General features: G+C 40.9%; 1 long non-coding RNA gene across 3 annotated transcripts in view; it reads right to left on the bottom strand.

Annotated features, from left to right (window-relative positions):
- LOC131096014 (uncharacterized) overlaps nucleotides 1-18,167 on the bottom strand; it is a 104,517-nt gene extending 86,350 nt beyond the window's left edge. For all 3 annotated transcript variants that reach the window (XR_009115939.1, XR_009115938.1, XR_009115940.1), the window contains exon 1: nucleotides 17,473-18,167. This is a non-coding gene — a long non-coding RNA (uncharacterized LOC131096014). The remainder of the gene's footprint in view (nucleotides 1-17,472) is intronic.
- Nucleotides 18,168-19,255: the final 1,088 nt, after the last annotated feature.

Here is a 19,255-nt window from a genome sequence, read left to right as displayed (position 1 = left end):
TTAATTACCTTTCCTAGGTACATAGTTGATCACATCAGCATGGTCCTAATGTTACATGGTGTTTTGTGTTTTATTGGCCAACTTTTGGTTAACCTTAAAGAAAATTCTGGGTGTATACAAAAAATTACCAAAACAATGCAAGCTTTTGGCTGCTGAAGTTTTTGCTTGTCCAAACACCCACACATATTTCCCTTGATCATCAGTTAGCTTAGTCTCTTCTCCTAATCTTTTCTTTTGAAGCAATGCCTACATTTCTGTTATTTTTCCATTTTTTTCTCTGCATCTTCTCCATTTGACTTATTATACATCTTTTTTAATGGCGAGTTGTATTCTACATAGTCTAATATTCCTATGCCAAAATTATGGGGTCCCAACAGGATGGTTTGAAATACAATGCATATGAGGGATTGCTGCTATTTCTTTTTTTGTGTTTGTATTTTTTTAAATCACATTTTATCCTTGTAACTTGTTCTTTTCACCCTTTGGTCTCTTTCAATTACTCAGTATCTGTATCTATTGAATATTTATTTGTGTTTCAGATTTTTCCTTCCACTCACATACTCATTGCCATTTTTTTACTTTTTAAATCTTACATCTAGGTTTCCAGAAAATACTGATAACCTGTTTTGATTATGATAATTCTTTTACTTTTCCTACAAGTTTTCATAGCATCTCAAAATATAGTAACCTGAGTTGTTTCTTTTGCATTCTCCAAATTATCAATTAATAAATACATTCAGATTTAAATTCAGTATTCTTAGACCTAGATAACAAACTTTCTTAAAATTACTAAAGTGTCTGCAATTATTTAAGTTTTTTTTTTTGAGAGGGGGAATATTATTAATATTTTTTAATTATTAGACCATTAAAATTGCATGTTCTTTTGCTTATTTTTGGGTTAACTCATCATTTTGTACTTGAGAAATCAAATGTTCTGTGATCTTTAACACTATGTAACTGGTGGCAAGTTAGACACAGAATTGGGATTCACCTGAGGGAGCTAAGCTACAGGGATGAAACATTAAAAACCGAACAGTTTAAAACTGAAAATACAGAAGATTGTATCCATTCATGAGAAATACCAATTTTATGTATGATAGCATGAACCTAAGACTGTTTGAGCAGTTCCTAATTATAGGATATGCTGAATTTAAAAGACACCATAAGACAACAAAGACTGCCTGAAAAGCAGGGACCTTACAGGATTGGGCTCAATGACTGAGAGTCAGTACAGCATATTTTTTATTTGATAGGCCTTTATTTGATAGACTACATTCCTACAGAAACTTGAATACACACTGCTCATTAAACACTCATAAAAATATATACAAGCTTATTTTTTTATAATTGCAAGTGGATTGACATTTTTAACTTCCCTGAGAAATTAAACCTTTATGTTATATCTAGTATCTTATGTTTCTTGTGTGTACAGCCAGGGAATGTTTCTGTATGTTATATATTTCTAGGAAAAATGTGATGAAATGGCTGACTTTCATTTCTATGAACTGGCTTATCTCTTCAATGATACTCTAGCCATTTTGCAGGTGTTGAGAGACAACAGCAAAACATTTCTAAGCAAAATGCTTCAAAATGGTATACTTTTGAAGAAATATTTCAAAAAGGTACCACATTTATGCTCAAAATGGAGTCTTTCCCTGGGAGAATTTACATGTTTCAACATTGTCTATCAGCAGCATTTAGAGCAGGAGTGGTACCTTTCAAATGGAGCATTTAGAAGCCACCTCTTGTCATTACACTTGTCATGTAGCTGTATGTTTTAGAGGCTTGTAATAATAGCCTTTAATTAAACTGCAGACTGTTAGAGGTTTTCTGTTACCCTTTGAAGTTCTTAATGATTAGTTGTATCCAGTCTTTTATGCCACACTTAAGGTTAAATTAAATAACTAAAATATACCTACAAGAGAAAGAAAGACTTTATAAATTTCGATTCAATTTCTGAATTTCAAGGTTTTTTAAAATAATAACAGATGTTTTGATTTTCTTTCATTGTCACACTAGAACGTGACATACACTTAAAAAAACCAGTAGATTTTTATGGGAATAATCACTAAGAATGACACATGTAAATGAGCTGTTTTCTGTGCATGGCTGGCAAAAGTGCTAATTAAATAGTTGGTATTCAAGGCTATGCTCCTTCATTGTTTAGTGACACACAAATCCAGTGATGTGTGCCAGCAGACATTTTAAGTTGAATGTTTTCTCCTCCATCTTCTTTGCCATGAAATGGAGGCACCATGATAAGAACACTAGTGTAAGCAAAACACTGAAATATGTTTTAGTAATGTAGTGTCACTGGTCTAGTTTTCTAATGAATTTTTAATTTCTTTCCTCACATGAGGACATTACGAGTTATTACTGATGCATATTAGATCATATACAGGAGTCATTTTCTCACTAAATTTACATAAAACGGCTAAATGCCAATGCAGCAAGTGGGGCTTACTATATCTGGTACAGTAAGTATGCCTCTGCAGGTTTTCTGCAATCAATTTCCTGTATTTCATTAGCAGCCAGATAAAGGTCTTTTCTGAAAAGGGAAAATAAAAGCTATTGTGTGTACCCTGAGATCTGATGTTGCCTGTGATGATTTCTACAGGGTGATTAGAACCCAGTCTGGAATTAAAATTTGCATGAGACTGAAAATAAAGTTCTTTTGCAGATGTAGCTAAATGGACAGCCTAGTGCTTCTAATAACCACCAGTCTGTTTATTGAGGCTTTCCACATTTAGCACTGAATACTGACTTGAAAATACACATAACCCATTGTTTTAATTTTGCAATTACTGATGTATCTGACACTCTTGTTAAATCCATAGCCGCTAAAATCTTGCCATCTCCTCTCTGTTCCGCAGTGTAATTTAAAACTGCTGTTCTTCTCTTACTGTTACATACACTCACCTTTCACCCATATTAACTCTTCCCTTCTTGTCCTCCTTCTAATAGAAATTCCATATATTAGCCAAAATATATTATAACTGATAACAAGTTTACAGTAAGAATGGCACCATTGTTGTAATATTATTAACCTAAAACAAGCTCCTTACAGCTAATGAAGGAAACTTGGTTCTTCTCTTGCTCTTTTTTATTTTTCATATCTGGAATATTTTTTGACCTGGTGCAAAAAAAAGTGCTATTTAAAAATAAATGTATGCTTTTCCCTATACTTATTTTGAATTAGTCTTGATAAATAATTAAGTAATTCATAATATGTTATTTAGATGCAATAGTTTTATGAATTCCAGAGGTCTTTCAACTACAATTATAATAATTTATTTATCAGTAAAAAATTTACATAATCACACTTACAAATCTAGCAGACTGGAGAGACATCAGAAGGACATCCAATATTTGCACACAGACTAGGAATTAAATTATTCTATAGGAAATATTCATCCTACAAAACTGGAAGAAAACAAACTAAAATACAATTTATAATATCATCCTAGAGTCTCTCTCCAACTATTGTGGGAAATGTCAATTTAATTGTAGTATCATTAAATGGTGTCTTGGTTTTTTGTAGTTTAGTCTATCTTATTAATCATCAGGGGTAAAGAACAATGCAGGGAAAAATGGAAATTTTTGATTCTGTCATTACTCACAGTCTAGGTTCAGAGGTGACTTACTTCTGATAACTGTGTTATGGAATTGTGTTAACTATGAATATTGCCTCAGCACATGAAGTCATAGAATCAGAGAATCACTAAACTAACTAAGCTGGAAAGGACCTTTTGGAGACAAATGAGGTAGAGCATATGGATATGATGGAACATAGTAAACTCACTTCATGACGGTGCAGATTGTAGGTTTCCAGATTCAAAGTTATGATTTGTATATGCCAAATGTCCATGTATATAAAAAAGGATCTGCTTAGCTGTTATATGAGCCCAGCCATATGAGAATTATGGGAATTTAGAGGAAGACATAAATTTAATATTCATAAATTTCCTGCAATATATTTATATCCAGTGATAAGATATTGGTAACACATAAAATCCCAAGTATTCAGCTGAAGAGGGATCTCTACAATGTATGCTTACACTAATTACAGCCATAGAGAAGTGGTCTATCTTGAAACAATTTTCCAAAGTGAAAAATAAGTGAAGAATTATCTCTTGCTCTGTTTCAGCCTGTACCTCCACCAGCCTGTACCTTCCGACACACCTAGAGTGAATTCTGACATGATACAGCAGCAATTGCTTTCTGTGATAGAAAATGGCAAAAGAAAGTAATTTATATATATATTTATGGAGAGAGACAGAGCGAGAGCACTAATTTTAAAAAGAAAACTAATTTTACCTTTTCTGGTCTACTACAACTGCTGCTGAATTAGATGGCAGGAAACTGCATATGTGCGATACCATCCTTTCTGCGCAGGTTTTCTGTTACTGACTCCAGCTCTCTCATACAAGGTTATTGTAGGTTAGATTCCAATTACATTAAACCAGTACTGTTATTCTGATGATAATTATATTATTTTATTGCACCCTAAAATCTTGTTTCTTAAAGATAGTATTCTACATGACAGGGATGCTGGAGTATTTTTTATATTAATGTCCCTTTTAGTCAACTGATATTATTAACAGAGACATATTTTTTAAAAAATCATTATTAAATAACTATTAAATGCCCCTTTTAATTGACACAGAGCTTATTCTGAAGGAAAAATTATCTCATTCAGACTATACAGGTCTGAACGTGAAATGCTGCTCCTATTTGAATCACAGATAGATTTACCAAGTTTTGACCCAAAGCACAAAATATTAATTTTTCCCAACAAACTATTCTAAGACTTTAAAGAAGACAAACTGCTGACTGTCTCACATAGTCATTTACTTATGAAGTTCATTTTGACCTGGCTACTACTTTCCCCATGCTGATGTACAAACTAGCGGTCAAAAGGCTAAGCAGAAGGTGATTCCTTATCACAATTCCCTGTGCACTGGCAGTGTCTTTACTTTATTTATTATGTTGGCGTGCTGATTTGCTCCCTTCTGCAACCCTGCTCACCCACCTTACAGTACCATCAAAACCATAATAGTAATTAAGCAAAAATATCAGGGTTGTTATCACGCACTACACTTTGGCACAGATATTTGCATAATCAGCGTTGAGGAAGAGTGAATACCCAATCACTATTAATCTTGGGCCTGCCCTGGCCAGTTCCAAAAGCTGGACTTAAATGATCCTTGTGGGTCCCTCCCAACTTAGGACATTCTGTGATTCTGTGCTTCAGATTTTAGTAAGAGCTGAAGGAACTGAGAAATATGGCAATAAAGCATCTACACCTGAAGGAGAAAGATCAGTTCTGCCCTTAACTCAGTGCATCCCATACATTAAATATAAGTGTTTACCATTCTAGCACAAACCACCTTTAAAATGTGTTTTTATGGTGTAGGCCAGGCACAGAAATTTCAGACGCAGTTATGGATTTTTAAATAAACAGCAAAGCACCTTGGGTATGAGGTGACAGCAGGGGCCTCCAAGGAGCCTTTTAGCGGCGTATGCAGAGCAGGTGGGTTGAGCCGCACCTGACAGTGCTGCGGAGCCAAGAAGCTATCATTAGACCTGCGTAGCATGATTTCTCCTTAATCTTTTCTGTGACTTACAACAAGTTGAAATATCCATGCACGATGTCATTAACTGGCTTTAGTAAGTACTTAAGACCTGGACTTGGTTGGTTTTTTTTTTCGAATCTCCCTTGTCGGAGGAGCACACCGGCGCGGGGGATCAGTCGCGACAATACCTCAGTTACTCGGCAGCGGGAGGGAAGAGAGCTCTGGCTGCCTCCAGAGGCGGCTCCTCGGCGGGCAGCGCTAATTAGAGGTGGTCCACTTACAGCAATTAATGGCGGTAATGCAGCCCTGCGGTCGGAGACAGGGCAATGAGGCCGGGCGAGGGGACACCGGCTCGGTGCGAGCGGGAAGAGGAGAGGCACGGAGCACGATCGGCGCAACCCGCCGCTTCCCGCGCATCCCACAGCTCTCCTGGAAAACTCCAATCGGAGCGGTCGTCGAGCGTGACCGGAGCCCGGCGACCGGACTGCATCGCCCCGGCGGGGCTGGGACTGCGGATGCTGCGGATGCGGGTCGGTGGCTGCGCTTCGAACCAGCGGGATCAGCCCGGGGAGCCGGGGAGGGACGTGCGGCCTGGCAGGGAATCCGCGGGCCGAGCGCAACCTCTTCGTTTGCCAGGGGAATTTCTGTCCCCTCCTGTCCCTTCCCCGCCTCCGCAAGCATGGATTAGCATTAGTAGCACGGAATTATTGGGAAAATAGGTTTTTTGAGCATTAGATTTAAAGACATAGACTGAACATTCCCTTTCCACTGCATTACTGCATACATCCCTAAAATAAGTCTGTACAGCTTGGTGTCAGACTCAGTCCTGATCTCCACAAAGTGGATGACACAAGTTCATCCATGACAGACTCTGACAGGGTCACCCCAGCTCTATACCATAAACTATGGATGTATATATATACATACACAAATGTATGTCTATAATTATATGTTTATACACCAATGAGAGCTTCAGGAAGAACAAAACAGGCACTATTGACAAGCAACAGCACAATCAAAGGGCTGCTTTCTCCTCCTTTCAGACTCCCAGAAAAGGTGATAAGAAATGCCCTAATATTTACCTCATGCACTTGCTGTTTAATAGCAAATGTAATCGTCAAAGTCTGGCATTTTATTTCTTCTAAATTAAAATAATGGAGGATGTAAGGGGTAATAAATATGTTTACTCCAGGGTGAGCAGTCTTTGGAAGTGGGGCATGCTTTAAAAATTTTAGTGAGCTTTTTAAATAGTGTCTCTGTGGGACAGCTATGCACATATACCTCTCCTTTTAGCCAAAAGAAGTCAGAAAACTGTTTTTAATTCAGATGGGAAGGGAGAAATCTGGCTAACAGACAGTGTGTCCTTGGCTTCTCTACAAAACAAAATATTTCACAATTTATTTGAAACAAAAATAATGAAATCGACCCTATGCTATTGCATATTGATGGCAAGTTCAGGAAAGTAGAGGTGTGGTCATGAATATACCCATTCATACAAACAACACTTCTTTGGTTGTGAAAGGAACTCCCTCCTCCAACAGGTGCCAGCTTTTGTTCAGCAGGCAGGGCACTAGTGAAGGACTGGCTTCTCTTTAAACGTCCCCATCACCTGCCTGCCGTTGCCCTGCTTCTGCTCCCGATCCAGATGGCCCCAGCTGCCCCTCATTCATGAGTGGTTGCATGACCAAGTCAAAAAATAATTTATCTAGCACCGACACCTGCCCAGTTACCCCGCCAGTCCTCTGCCTGCCCCATGCACCAGCATTCCCAATGTCCAGGGCTGCAGTGATGGAACTGCTGAGAAATGCAGCAAGTGCAGCTGCTGAAGAGATGTGTTACTCAGCACAAGGGTAGTTGCTCATCATTTCAAGTTTTTATGTCAGGAGCTGTACTGTGCTTTATGAAATGCAGACGGAATCATGGTCACCTAGGTTTAAAACACATTCTAACAAAGCACACACAACTAACTCTTCACCATGCCTTTGAGCCGTTTCATAGTCTCCACTGTGCATGAAATCATAAGCAGAAGATTGACCTGAACAGCACTAAGAAACTACTATAAAGTGAGGTTAAAAAGTAGTAGTTAAAAAATGAGAGAACTGAAAACTGTCCTTCTGGTACCTGTGCAAACACTGAGATGCCCAGGTGGATTTCCTCCAGCACCTGAAGAAATACATTTCTCATGGCTTTGTTTGTGCCATTTCTGCTTAACATTAAAGAAGAAATCATCTTGTAGACTCATACAAAGAGATCTGTTACTGTAAAGTACATCTACTAATATTTTATCAGTCCTAAACTGGAGGGTTAAAATAAATACGTTAGTTTGCACAATTTATTTTTTAAATTTCATAAGAAGCAGTTTGGTTGCTTGAAATTTTTAGGAAATTATTATCTAGCTCTACGTGCTGAAGTCATTGTAAGAAAATTAAAGTGTTTGTCTGGCTGAAATAACTTGTAAATGAACTCAATTTTTTTTCTGCCTTCTTTTGTTGTATTTCATGCATTGTAGGCACTAGCAATGATATTACTTTTAGTGTGGGAAAATATTATAATTGAGATCTGGTAAGTTATTTGCAGACTTCAAGTTTTTCTTTACATCATGCTGACATTTAGTACAGCCCCGTTGAGGAAAACAATGCTGCCATTCATAGCTCTAGACGTAGATTTCAATCGACTTAAGCGGGTATAATGAAACTTGGTCATTCACCAGTTACCCATAATGTGTTCTCAAATTTTCTCTCAGCAAAAGTATAATGACTCAGTATTGTGTGGTTGCATAGACAAGGACACAGAACAAGAGACACCAGTTTTGTCTGACGGTGTGAGAAAGTCGTCAAGGGATCTTTTCTTCCAGATGGTGTTAAATTCAGCTGCCTTTTTAACATTGGCCTTGCACAGCAATCTGCTGTTCTCTTTTCACAAAGAATAAGCCCCAATCCCTGCTAGTTAACATGCATACTCACACAACCTGCAACTACCTTCCAACTGTTTTACAATGCACTGGTATGCTAAATAAACTTGATCCGGTCTCCTTCAGTGCTAGAAGTGTCTTGGAGAGAAATGCCCACTTATAGTTCCACTTTTTGGCTTTGGGTTTGGTTTCATTTCCCGTAACATAAAACTTTTTCTTTGGTTGATAGAGTGACTTTTTTTCCACACAAGCTTTGAGAGAACAACACGTAAAAGGTCGATAATTCTAGGGAAGGATTACCTTTCCTAGTTAGTGGTTGCGTGAGCCTGTTAAAGCATAAAATTGAGGGCCTGCTACCACATTTCCACATGCTCTCTTTCCCCAAGTCAGAAGTTTACTCTGTAGAAAAAAACATGCAGAGAAATGGGTCTCTGCTCCTGAAGAAGAGGAGGAGTAAGGGCAGTAATAGTAATAATAGCCAATAATATTTTATTGATTCATAATCACGTGACGTTATTAAGATACAAAACCATTTAAGATGACAAGGGCAAGCACGCGATTATAATGCTGCTGTTTTTCTCTGATGTTTTCTTTCACAAATTTACAACGAAGACCTAGACGCAAGCAAGATCTTAAGTAAATTAAGTAAATTAACCCCATTCATGCCCAAGTAAACAAGGGGTTTCCCCAGAAAACAGCTTATCGCCTTTATTGAAGCTCGTTAAGAAACAAGACCGCGCACTTTGTCATGTAAATATTAATTGTAGTGGACAATGGCTGGAGGTAAATAGCACCACTGGACAAGCAGTTAAATGAGAGGCGGGCACTCTGCGTTGAAAGCCCGGCTGATCAAACTCAGCTCTGATGTAAATAAACACAGCTCCCCTCACCGGGCGCTGCAGCAGTAAAACTTAGAGCATACGCAGCGCAGACAAAACAAAGGTTTAACCTCAAAAGAGCCTAGCCGGGGTCCCAGCCGGCACTGCCGAGGACCACGGGGAGCACCCTCCGGCCGAAACTAAGGTTATTTTAACAGCTACAGAGCGGATGGTCTAACTTTTTAGGCAAAATTCTTTGATTTTGCTACACAGTGCTCCTGCTGCTTCCAGAACACGCTAGCTGGATCCTTGTTCCATCCTTCTCACAGTGCAATGTGTGGCGTGAAGGTAAATATTCCCAGTATAAGCCCCAAACCAATGTTTTTTTATAGTCAATTCAACAACGAAGCGAAAAAACAAAATAAATTAAATAATTATAAAGAGCGGCGAGCAATGGTTTTGCCCCAGACGGATGGAGACCGCTGACCCACACTCCCTTATCGCTGATCTTATTTTAATCTGCAGCGGAGAACGTTCGGTTACCAACTCAGTAACACTTTCGAGCGTGCCTCTGGACAAACCTTTAGGTCAAGTCCAAAGAAAATATGTAACCCTGAGCAATGAATCCCCCTCAGTTTCACTGCAAGAGGTGCCTAAAGAGCCGTCATTATAATGTTAATACTTGTTAAAAACACAGGACCGTTTGCATCCCGACGCACCTGCCCTGACCTTCCTTCCTCCATCGGGACCAAAACCCGCGTCCCCTCGCGACCCCCGCGGGCGAAGGGAGCGAGTTCCGCCCGGGCCGCGTTCCGCCCTTCTCCCTCGGCGGGCACGGCAGGGGAAGCGGGCGTGTTCTGCAGCCCCGTCCCTTCGCCCGGCATTTCTGGGACGGCAGTGGGTGGCAAATGCTCTCGCGGGTGTCGGAGCGGGCTCCCCGGCCCCGGCCCCGGCCCCCGCCGCGCTGTCTGTCACCGACGGCCGCGGCGCTGCCATTTGCCCCGAGCGTGGGAATGGGAGCGCCCGGCCGTTCACATCTCCGGCACGTCGTTTAACGGAATCAATTAGGCAAGACAGACCCTCCGCTTCTCCACCTCCTCCCCTCCCCTCCTCGCCGTGTTTTTGTCAGGTCTGTATACGTCCTAATTATTTCGGTATGGGATGCCAGAGCTGTTTTCAGGATAGACCTGATCATCCTTAAACAAAAAGAGAGGAGGCGCACACGTGGGTTTTGGAGTAAATGTCACTTTCATTTCCAATGCTAGGTGCAGAGCGAGGCATAAAACATTTTTCCACACATTGACGGGGGGAGGGCGATCTCGTCTCCATCATGACTTTCTGCTTCAGTAGCTTCCTCAAGGAAACCCTCTCGAAACAGAGAAGCATCTATGCTCGCGTTTTGAATAGAGGAATGAAAATCGGCCATTACTTTTTTTCTCCATTTTTGTGCAACTCCACCGAGTTCTAAGTAGATATAAATCATTAAGCTTGCCTGCACTTCGGTGTAAACTTTCTCTGAAAGCCTGCTTTCACATGATTTGAAATTAACCTCAATGCTTTGTCTCAGATGCACACAGACAGGTTTAGGTTGGACTGTTGTTTTTTGTTGTTGTATTTGAGTTTTATTTTTCCTCAGTTCAGTAGTCAGCTCTGTATCATTAGCAGCACCATCTTCATCACCAACTACCACTTTTATTTTTTAAGGTCATTTCATTGCAATTAATTACTTTGCAAAATGAAATTCAGCATTAGTTTTCTAAAAGAAAAAAAAATATCCCCTTAGTCTGGTTTAATGCTGACCGTTCTTGGTTTCTCTTTATTTATTTATTCCACAGCAATAGTTGCATATACATTGTTTACCATCAGTACCATGTTCTCTCTGCAGCGGGTGAATTTCCATTCTGTGCCATGCAACATCTTCATATTTTGGAATAAGCGTGCCATCAACTTCGTATTTTGGAATAAGTATGCCATTTAACTTTCTCCAGTCTCATCTTTAGCTGTAAAAATGTTAGATTCAATAAGCATTTCTGACCCTTTTTGATTTTTACTCTGTTGCAGCAGTCTTTCATTTTCACACACTGTACGATGATCTTGAAGGAGTTTTTACTTTCGGTTATCTAGCTTTATGAAGACCAAAACACTCATACAGCTAGATAACCAAAGATAACAACTCACTTCCCTCAGAATTTTTTTTTTTTTTTTGTCCTTGCTACTGTCCAGATTCTTTCTGGCAAAAGTATTGTTTCCTCCATGAGGACTAGCGCTGCTTTAAAATGTCATCCTTTTATGTAATTATTTCTGTATGTATGTGCAGCTACACAACGACCCCTTGCCTTCAAAGTTTATTCCGAACTTTTTGTTTCAGCCAGTAATTTCCGGCAAAGCTAGCCATCAATTCGTCTCTTAATAACAGAAAATAAAACCAGCTATTAAGTTGCGTCAAGCTGCATTAAGAGAGAGGAGCATCCATTCCTTTACAGGCCCCTATTTGCATTGTGAATCGCTTCTTTTCCACGAAAGACACCTTAGCCTCTATAAAGGTGAAAAGCCTTCGGCAATTTCCAGCGCAGTGTAAGGAGGAACAAGAAGGTGGGGAAAATCCATTTCAGTAGGAGGTAACAAGATGATTCGAGGATGCCGCTCCGGAGCTCCTTACATTGTACACGGCATAGAGCTCTTTGCCAAATGGTGGCAGCTTGATTGCAAATACCTTGCCTGCGTGTGTATTTTGGAAGGGGGGGATTCGCCCTTTCTCGGAGCTCCTAAAGCTGGGCAGAAGAAGACGGCGGTCCTTGCCGGCTGCTGCTGCTCCCGGTCTGAAAGAAGGAGAAAAGGGCCATCACTGGAGGGCTTTCAGTGCCAAAATGTGGGCCAGCCCGGCAAGGTCAGAGGTCCTGGACCGCGGGAGACCAAGATAATGATGATGTCATGAGAAACTACGAGTACACACGGCTATTGATATGCATGAGCCACCAGCGGCCGGCGCCGGGACCGAGTCTGGTCTGGCCTCCAGCATCGCCGCCTCCGCCGCCCTGGTGCGGGATCCGCCCGCCTTTCTCCTCCTCCGCAGCACAGACCGCTCTAAAATCCAGAGGCCGGGAGAGAGGACTCTCACGGGGACGGTAAGCAGCCTGTCCGACCCCAGGGAGCGCTGCTGCGCTTCTCCTAGGGCAGCCCCGCTGGTGAGAAGGGATGCCGCGGCGGGGAGCGGGGCCTTGCGCTGGAAAGCCGGGAGGGGGGCTGTGCTGCGCAATGAGTCGATGTGTAATTACACCGACAATTTGCCCTGTCCTTATGTGTCTATGAGGGACTTTTTTTTTTTTTTTTTTTGTTAGTTTCTTTGGGGAGAGAAGAGGTGTGTATTTATTTTTACTCCGCATCTCTGTCGTGCTTGGCGCTCGTGGTGGTTCAGGTATTTACAGCGGGACAGTTGTGCGAGGCGTCCTCCTCTGCCTGTCTGCGCAGGAAGCTGCAAGCGGCACGCTCAGCGTATTCTGTAGCTTCTATAACCTCTCTCCGCCCTTTTTCCCACCCCCCACTTCCTCCCAGCCTGTGTGTGTTTCTGTGTCTGTGTTAGAATGCAACACAGGTGAACATTGCAGCAATATTTACTAAGACCATGCATCATCTGACAAAACGCCTTAAAAAAAAAAAAAGCTGATTTATCGTTTCTTTTTATTGACCTCGTACTAAGAGAAAAGAACTGCATGCTGGTGTTACTCATGGAACAGACAGAGAAAAGTCTTGATGAGAATGTAGAGTTTCAGGATTTAAGTCTCTCAGCTCCTCCTCCTTCCCTCCCAGCCCCCCGCTAAAAGAACATTGTACTTTGAATTATTTAACAATATAATTTGTATAGAATTTTTTCAAGTGCAAACATTAAAGGTCTCTTGAGTATATGTGATAAAATGAACCTTCTCACTGTGATCTACCATGTTTACTATTGAAATTAATAAATGCACTTCAACAGCTCTTGTGTGCTGTGTTCAGTGTAAGATACATATAAAAAAATTCATCAGACAGACTATAGACTGCTCAGAACTCTTAAAGGAATACGAGACTAAAATTCATGCTGCTACTTTTCTAAGCCACAAAATAAAACATACAATCACAGTCTATGGGTCACACAGCATTTAAATGCATTTGTTTGTAAATTAACCTGCACTTACATATATTGCTATTTTTAGGTCAATTTTTTTAAATTCAAGGGGTTAAACTGAAGTTGTTGATGCTCTATGTCGGCTACAGGGCTTGCTTGTATGATAAAGCTTATGTTCCCTTGTGTGTGCACAAGGGAGCCATATATACATGTGTCAGTCTAGGTGCATGTGTCTGTGTTTGTGTTAAAATATATATGCAGGTATATGTGGTTACACTGTAAAACAACCACTGTATCAACAAGCCTATTTTTATTGCAATTACAGAAACATGAAAATGGGGGAAAAAAATCCTATTTGTAAGACACAGCCCAAAATTAATATTGGCACCAAGAAGTAGCACACAGACATTGCTAATCTACTAACTGCTGAATCTGAATTCTGCGGGACATTACCAATTTACTTGAGTTTTCAGATTCTATGACTTTGAAGCTAAGCACTTCTGTTTTAAACAGGTATTATATATCCTGGTATAGACTGGTTTTTTTCCACCAGGAAAAAGAAGAGTTTTTTTTTTACCTGGGATATATAAGACCTACTTGTGGCAGTGTTCTTTGATGAAAATTCAGACTGGCACAAAAATGGTTAGAATTTTTATGATGCTGTGTTATGTCTTACTGAGTTCCTTCACTATCTCTTGGATTGTTCAGGCATAACAGGGTCAACTGAATCAGATATCTGAAGCAACCAGAGGCACATGATCACCTTGATTAATATACAAAGTTCTAATGAGTTTATATGAGTTTTTCTGAGTCGGCAGATAGGCAAATGATTTTTTTTTGTGGCAATAACTAGGGGCAGTTTTGCTGGTGATCAAGCATGTGTTGCACAGGACAGGTTTGTGAGCTTATGCATTAAATTCTTTTAGTCAGAGGTATGAAATTACAAGTGATCCTTGCATATGTGTGGGTGTCTGTGCATCTATGCTTACATACAATTGCATATGTACATATGTGTATATTAACACAGATGCATATGTACATGTTAAATGCATGCGTGTCACCAGCTGTCACATGACCAGATTTAAATGCAAGATACGTTAATGTAAATTGGTGTTTTTTCAAAGAGACAAAGCATATATCTAAAACACCAAACTTTTTTTCACAGCCTCACTTACACACTAACTTTGGAAGTAACTGCAATACACCTGACATATTTTGTTGATTAATCATTGGAGCCTAAGCACATCAAAAGAGGCAATGTGTGGTTATGACCCAGCTGTTCATTAGTCTTTACCAATTACATTTTCGAGCTCTGAGACATCAAGAGCCTCAAAATCATAATGAGTTTAACTTTTTGCTTATTCTGAATATGAAAATATTTTCAGCAGTTGTAAAGCACTTTTCTAAAACTGGATTGTTGCCTAGCATGTCGAAAGTTTAAGAAAAGCACAGTTGTGAAAATTCTGTCCAAAACATCACCTGGATTGTCAAAAGCAGCTGTTAACACTGCCCACTCTCTTCCAGTTTACGTAGTTGTATATAAAACTTACTTATTCCAAAGTCACTGTAGAAATACCTGCTTATTGGAAGTTATGGAATACATGACACTGACTTTTTCCTTCTAGCTCCCTAGCAAATTCCTGCTAATGGCTTGTAGATTGTCATACTTGTTTTCTAATCTTTTTATAGGTCCCCAGATGGCTGTGACATAAAAAAGAAACATCCTGTATGGATTCCTTAAGAGCAAACCATCTCTATTGACTTTAAAGAGGAATGCTTATGATTCTCTAATTATTGCAATCAGACCCCCATCCTATCTCCAGCAACACCACCTTCTTTGGGAGGACTCACAGGAACCCCACTTAAGCTGCTGTGACATACATAAGAAGTGTGTTGCATAAATTCCCTTTTTGCACTAAATTATGACAAAATTCATATAAACATTGTGGCATGCCAGTAGAGTCCAAGGCATTTTTCTCTGTAGACCAGCATCCCTTTTCTCCCATTCAGGTAAGTCATTCAACTGCCTCACCCTCAAATGAAGGTGGTTTACAGTTTCTTTTGTGACCACAATTTCATTTTACAAGCAACAGATTATACTTCTCTTACATTAACCATAGAGTATGCAAAAAGGTACAAATCCAAATTCTGATGGTGAAAAGACAAAGTATCAAGAATTCAAAGTCACAGGAAAAGAAAAATCAAACCCCCCAAACAGTCAGTTTACACGTGGAAACCATGTGCTGTTAAAGGATGTGTTTTCTGTTGGTAATGTATAAAATATCATCTGACTTTTATTAAAAAAAAAAAAAAAAACAAACAAAGATTACCATTTCTTGTTGCAACTGTAACTACCTGTGGTGTGAGTTGTTTAAACCTGAAAAATAGCCCCCTAAAAAGCAAAGGATCATTTAAACATCTTGTTCCAGAAATATATACGAATGGATTAATCTATGTGATTAGAAGGCACTGAGTATATTAACTTTTGGGATTATCACTAAAACATTTGACCCTAGATTAAAGGTGGAAAAAACTAGTTACATTCCCTGCAAATGATTTAAGATGACACAAAACAGATATGAGAGATATACTCCTGTATCTGCAGGGTTAAAGATGGTAATCAATATTTACCAGAAATATTATATATAATGTAATGTAATGTAATGTAATGTAATATAATATAATATAATATAATATAATATAATATAATATAATACGTGTATTTTAAGCTGCATTGTTATTTCTGAAGAATTACACTTAAAAATAGAAGGCTAAAAATATTATTTGGGGCTCCTGAACAGAAGGGGAGAAAACTATAGAGGCATATCTGGGATGGAAACTGTAGAGGCAGATCTGGGATTTTTGTACTATAAGCAGCCAGTTACTTAATAAAGGTTGGAGGCCTTTAGCCTCCTAGCCTTCAGCTCAAAACAGGCAAAATATATTATATCAGCACTTTCCTGCCAGATTTCCCACAGATTTCCCACATTTCCTGACTGATGATGTCCTGAAACCAGAATTACTAGGAAGGCATAGTCTGCAAGCTTATCAAGGGCCGCGGGGGTAAATAAATACAATGTAAGTTGCTGGTTTGCATCAGATTATATCGATCACAACAGCCTCAACTAAAAAATTATTATTGTTATTGTTGTTGTTGTTGCTGCTGTTGTTATTTCCCAGGCAGCAACGCTGTTCTTAAATGTTGCGATGACGCAGTTCCACCCGATGGACACGAGTGCTCTGCGGTTGTTGAAGGATGACACTGTTTTGCTGGAAAGGACAGGGGGATGCAGAGGGGCACCCTCGGGCCAGGGTGAGTGGCCGGGCGGCTCCTCACTGGCCCTCCTGCAACTCCATTGGAACTGTCCTGTCCCGACACTCCCTTGCCAGATGCGTTCCTGTGCTGTGCAGAGCCATTTTGGCAGGGATAGATTTTGGAAAACCCGAGAAGTGATGGTCCACTGCGTGGGAGGCAGCAGATGGACTAACTGCTGCGAGCAATCCTTTGCACCCTGACTAGCTGCAAGAGATGCCTCTGGCTTATCTTTTCTCTCCTCTTCTTTTTTCTTTTCCCTCTGCATTTCTTTCCTTCACCGCCGCCACCCCCCTCCCACTCCACACACTTTTTCGGGTGTTTGTTTGTTTGTTTGTTTGTGTGGTTTGTTTGCGTGGTTTGTTAACTGCTGTTCTTCAACTCTGTGTTTGCTCTTGTGCCTGCACATCTTCCGAGGGCAACCAGGCACTGCAAAAACACTCCCCGAGAAGCCACAGCTGCTCAGCATCCGCTGGCGGTCTGCTAGATAATTAACATTTCCCGCAATTAAATACAGCCCGACGACCAACAGGTTTAGCAACAGACACAAAATCGGCTCACCGGTGTAAGCCACTGTGTCTAGTCATAAACCCTGCCTTGCTAATCAAAAGTCCCTTGCCGAGAGTGAGAGAAGGCAGCCGAGCGACCCGCTCTGGCTACCCGGGAAATCTGCATCTGTCGGGGGTTCAGCACCCAAATTTTGCAGGGAATTCAGGACACACACACACATACATAAACACTGCAGTACTTACATATCTTCGCCTTTATCAGGGAGTGATTTTTACCCCACATGTAGGGAGGTGAGCTGAGCCTCTGGTGGCAAACAAAGATCCCCACAGCCAAGGCCCCTAGGAGCAGAAAAAGCTCTTTCAGGTCTCCAGAAATTCAAGTGTTTCCCCTCTCCATCTCTATTTAAAAGTATCCCTTAGATCCATGGTGTTGTTCTTGCTCCAACGACTCTAAAATAGTTTAAAATCTTCCATCCATGAAAACGGGGGAGAAATGGAGAAAGTTGGCTTGGGTTTGCCATTTTTTTTTTCTTTTTCCACACTTTTGCCCACACCCTGGAGTAGAAAGTGAACTGTTGTATGTGAGGTTCTGCAAGATTTTGGGGGTTTGGCCAAGGTCTAGTCCAGCCTCTCTGCTGAGGAGGACGTGCTCTGAAATTCAACCAATTTCCCCAACGCTTTTGTTGCTGAAGAACTGAAGCTCTATTGTTCTTCATCCATTGCCACGGTCTTTTTCAGTTCCTACTATACGTTATGCATTGCCAGAGATAATGGATTTGCACCAAAACCTCTCATAGTCCCGTTCTGACAGACAGAACAAATTAGAAATGTCTAGTGCAGAGAAGAGCAATGAGTACTTTTTCCCTAGAGAAGAAGGGAAGCTTGCATTTCTTTGGAAACATTAACAAAAAAAAAAAAAAAAAAAAAAAAAAAAAAAAAAAAAAGAAGAAGAAGAAGAAGAAGAAGAAGCAAATGGTCGAGCTTCCTAAGGTGTTTTTCTCCAGTTAACTTCTGAAGAACAGTTTCATCTGAGTGTTGTTTCTGGGAGGCACTGATATTTTATGCAACTTTTGTCAAAACCAAGCAGCCGGTCAACAGCAGGCCAAACAACAACAACAACAACCACCACCAGCAAAAACAACAACAACAACAACAAAAACCAACAAAAAACAAACCACCAAAACAACAAAAAACCCAAAAAACAAACAGGAAAAATAATGGTGTTAACAAAAAACGCTCTTCCCATTCCTGTTGTAAGGCGAACTTGTAGCGTGACCTCTCGTCACTGGGAGGAGGATGTCCTAAAGCACTGCCGTTTCCTTCTGCCCCCTCTCATCTGTCTCTCTGGGTTTGAGAACAGCATGAAAACACCAGTAAAAGCCCCACCTAGCTTTTAGGGTGCGGGGGCCGACGGGAAGAAGTTTGAGTTAGCGCCGGAACGGGAGGTGTGCTGTGAGGGAGGGGTGGAAGGAGAAATGGAGGAGGAGTAGAGGGATAGAGAGAGGTATGCAGGGGGAGGGGATGGCAGGACGGCTCATCCGTGCTCTAGCCCCTGTCTGGGGGCGTGTGGGGTGTGACTGAGGGGCGCCGATGTCGTGCTGGCCCCTCACTCTGGGTCGGGTACACACGGCGTCCCTCGGAGGGGAGGCGGCTGCGAGGGGGCTGCTGTGGAGGTTGGCGGTGGGAGGAGCGACGCTAAAAAATTACTAAATATATACATACACATATGTACACCCTACAGATGCCCTTACACAGACACATGTGTGTGTACGCTTGTGTATGCATATGTATGCATCCATCCATATAAATATTTATAGATATGATAACAAGCCTATGTTCCCCCCGGCGCTTGGCTCCAGGGAGAGGGAAGGCGCTCTGCCGTTCTCAGCTGCAGACTTCTACGGAATGTTTCCACGGGGAGAGCCCCGCAGCAGCCCCGGGCAGGCGGGCATTCCCTGCCGGCACAGCCTTCGGAGACCTGGCGGACAAAGAGAGCTCTGTGAGGATCCAAACGTCAGCCCCGAGC

Source organism: Melospiza georgiana, chromosome Z (assembly GCF_028018845.1).
Source record: "Melospiza georgiana isolate bMelGeo1 chromosome Z, bMelGeo1.pri, whole genome shotgun sequence".
Classification (NCBI taxonomy): Eukaryota; Metazoa; Chordata; class Aves; order Passeriformes; family Passerellidae; genus Melospiza; species Melospiza georgiana.
This window is presented reverse-complemented; position numbering and strand designations above follow the sequence as displayed.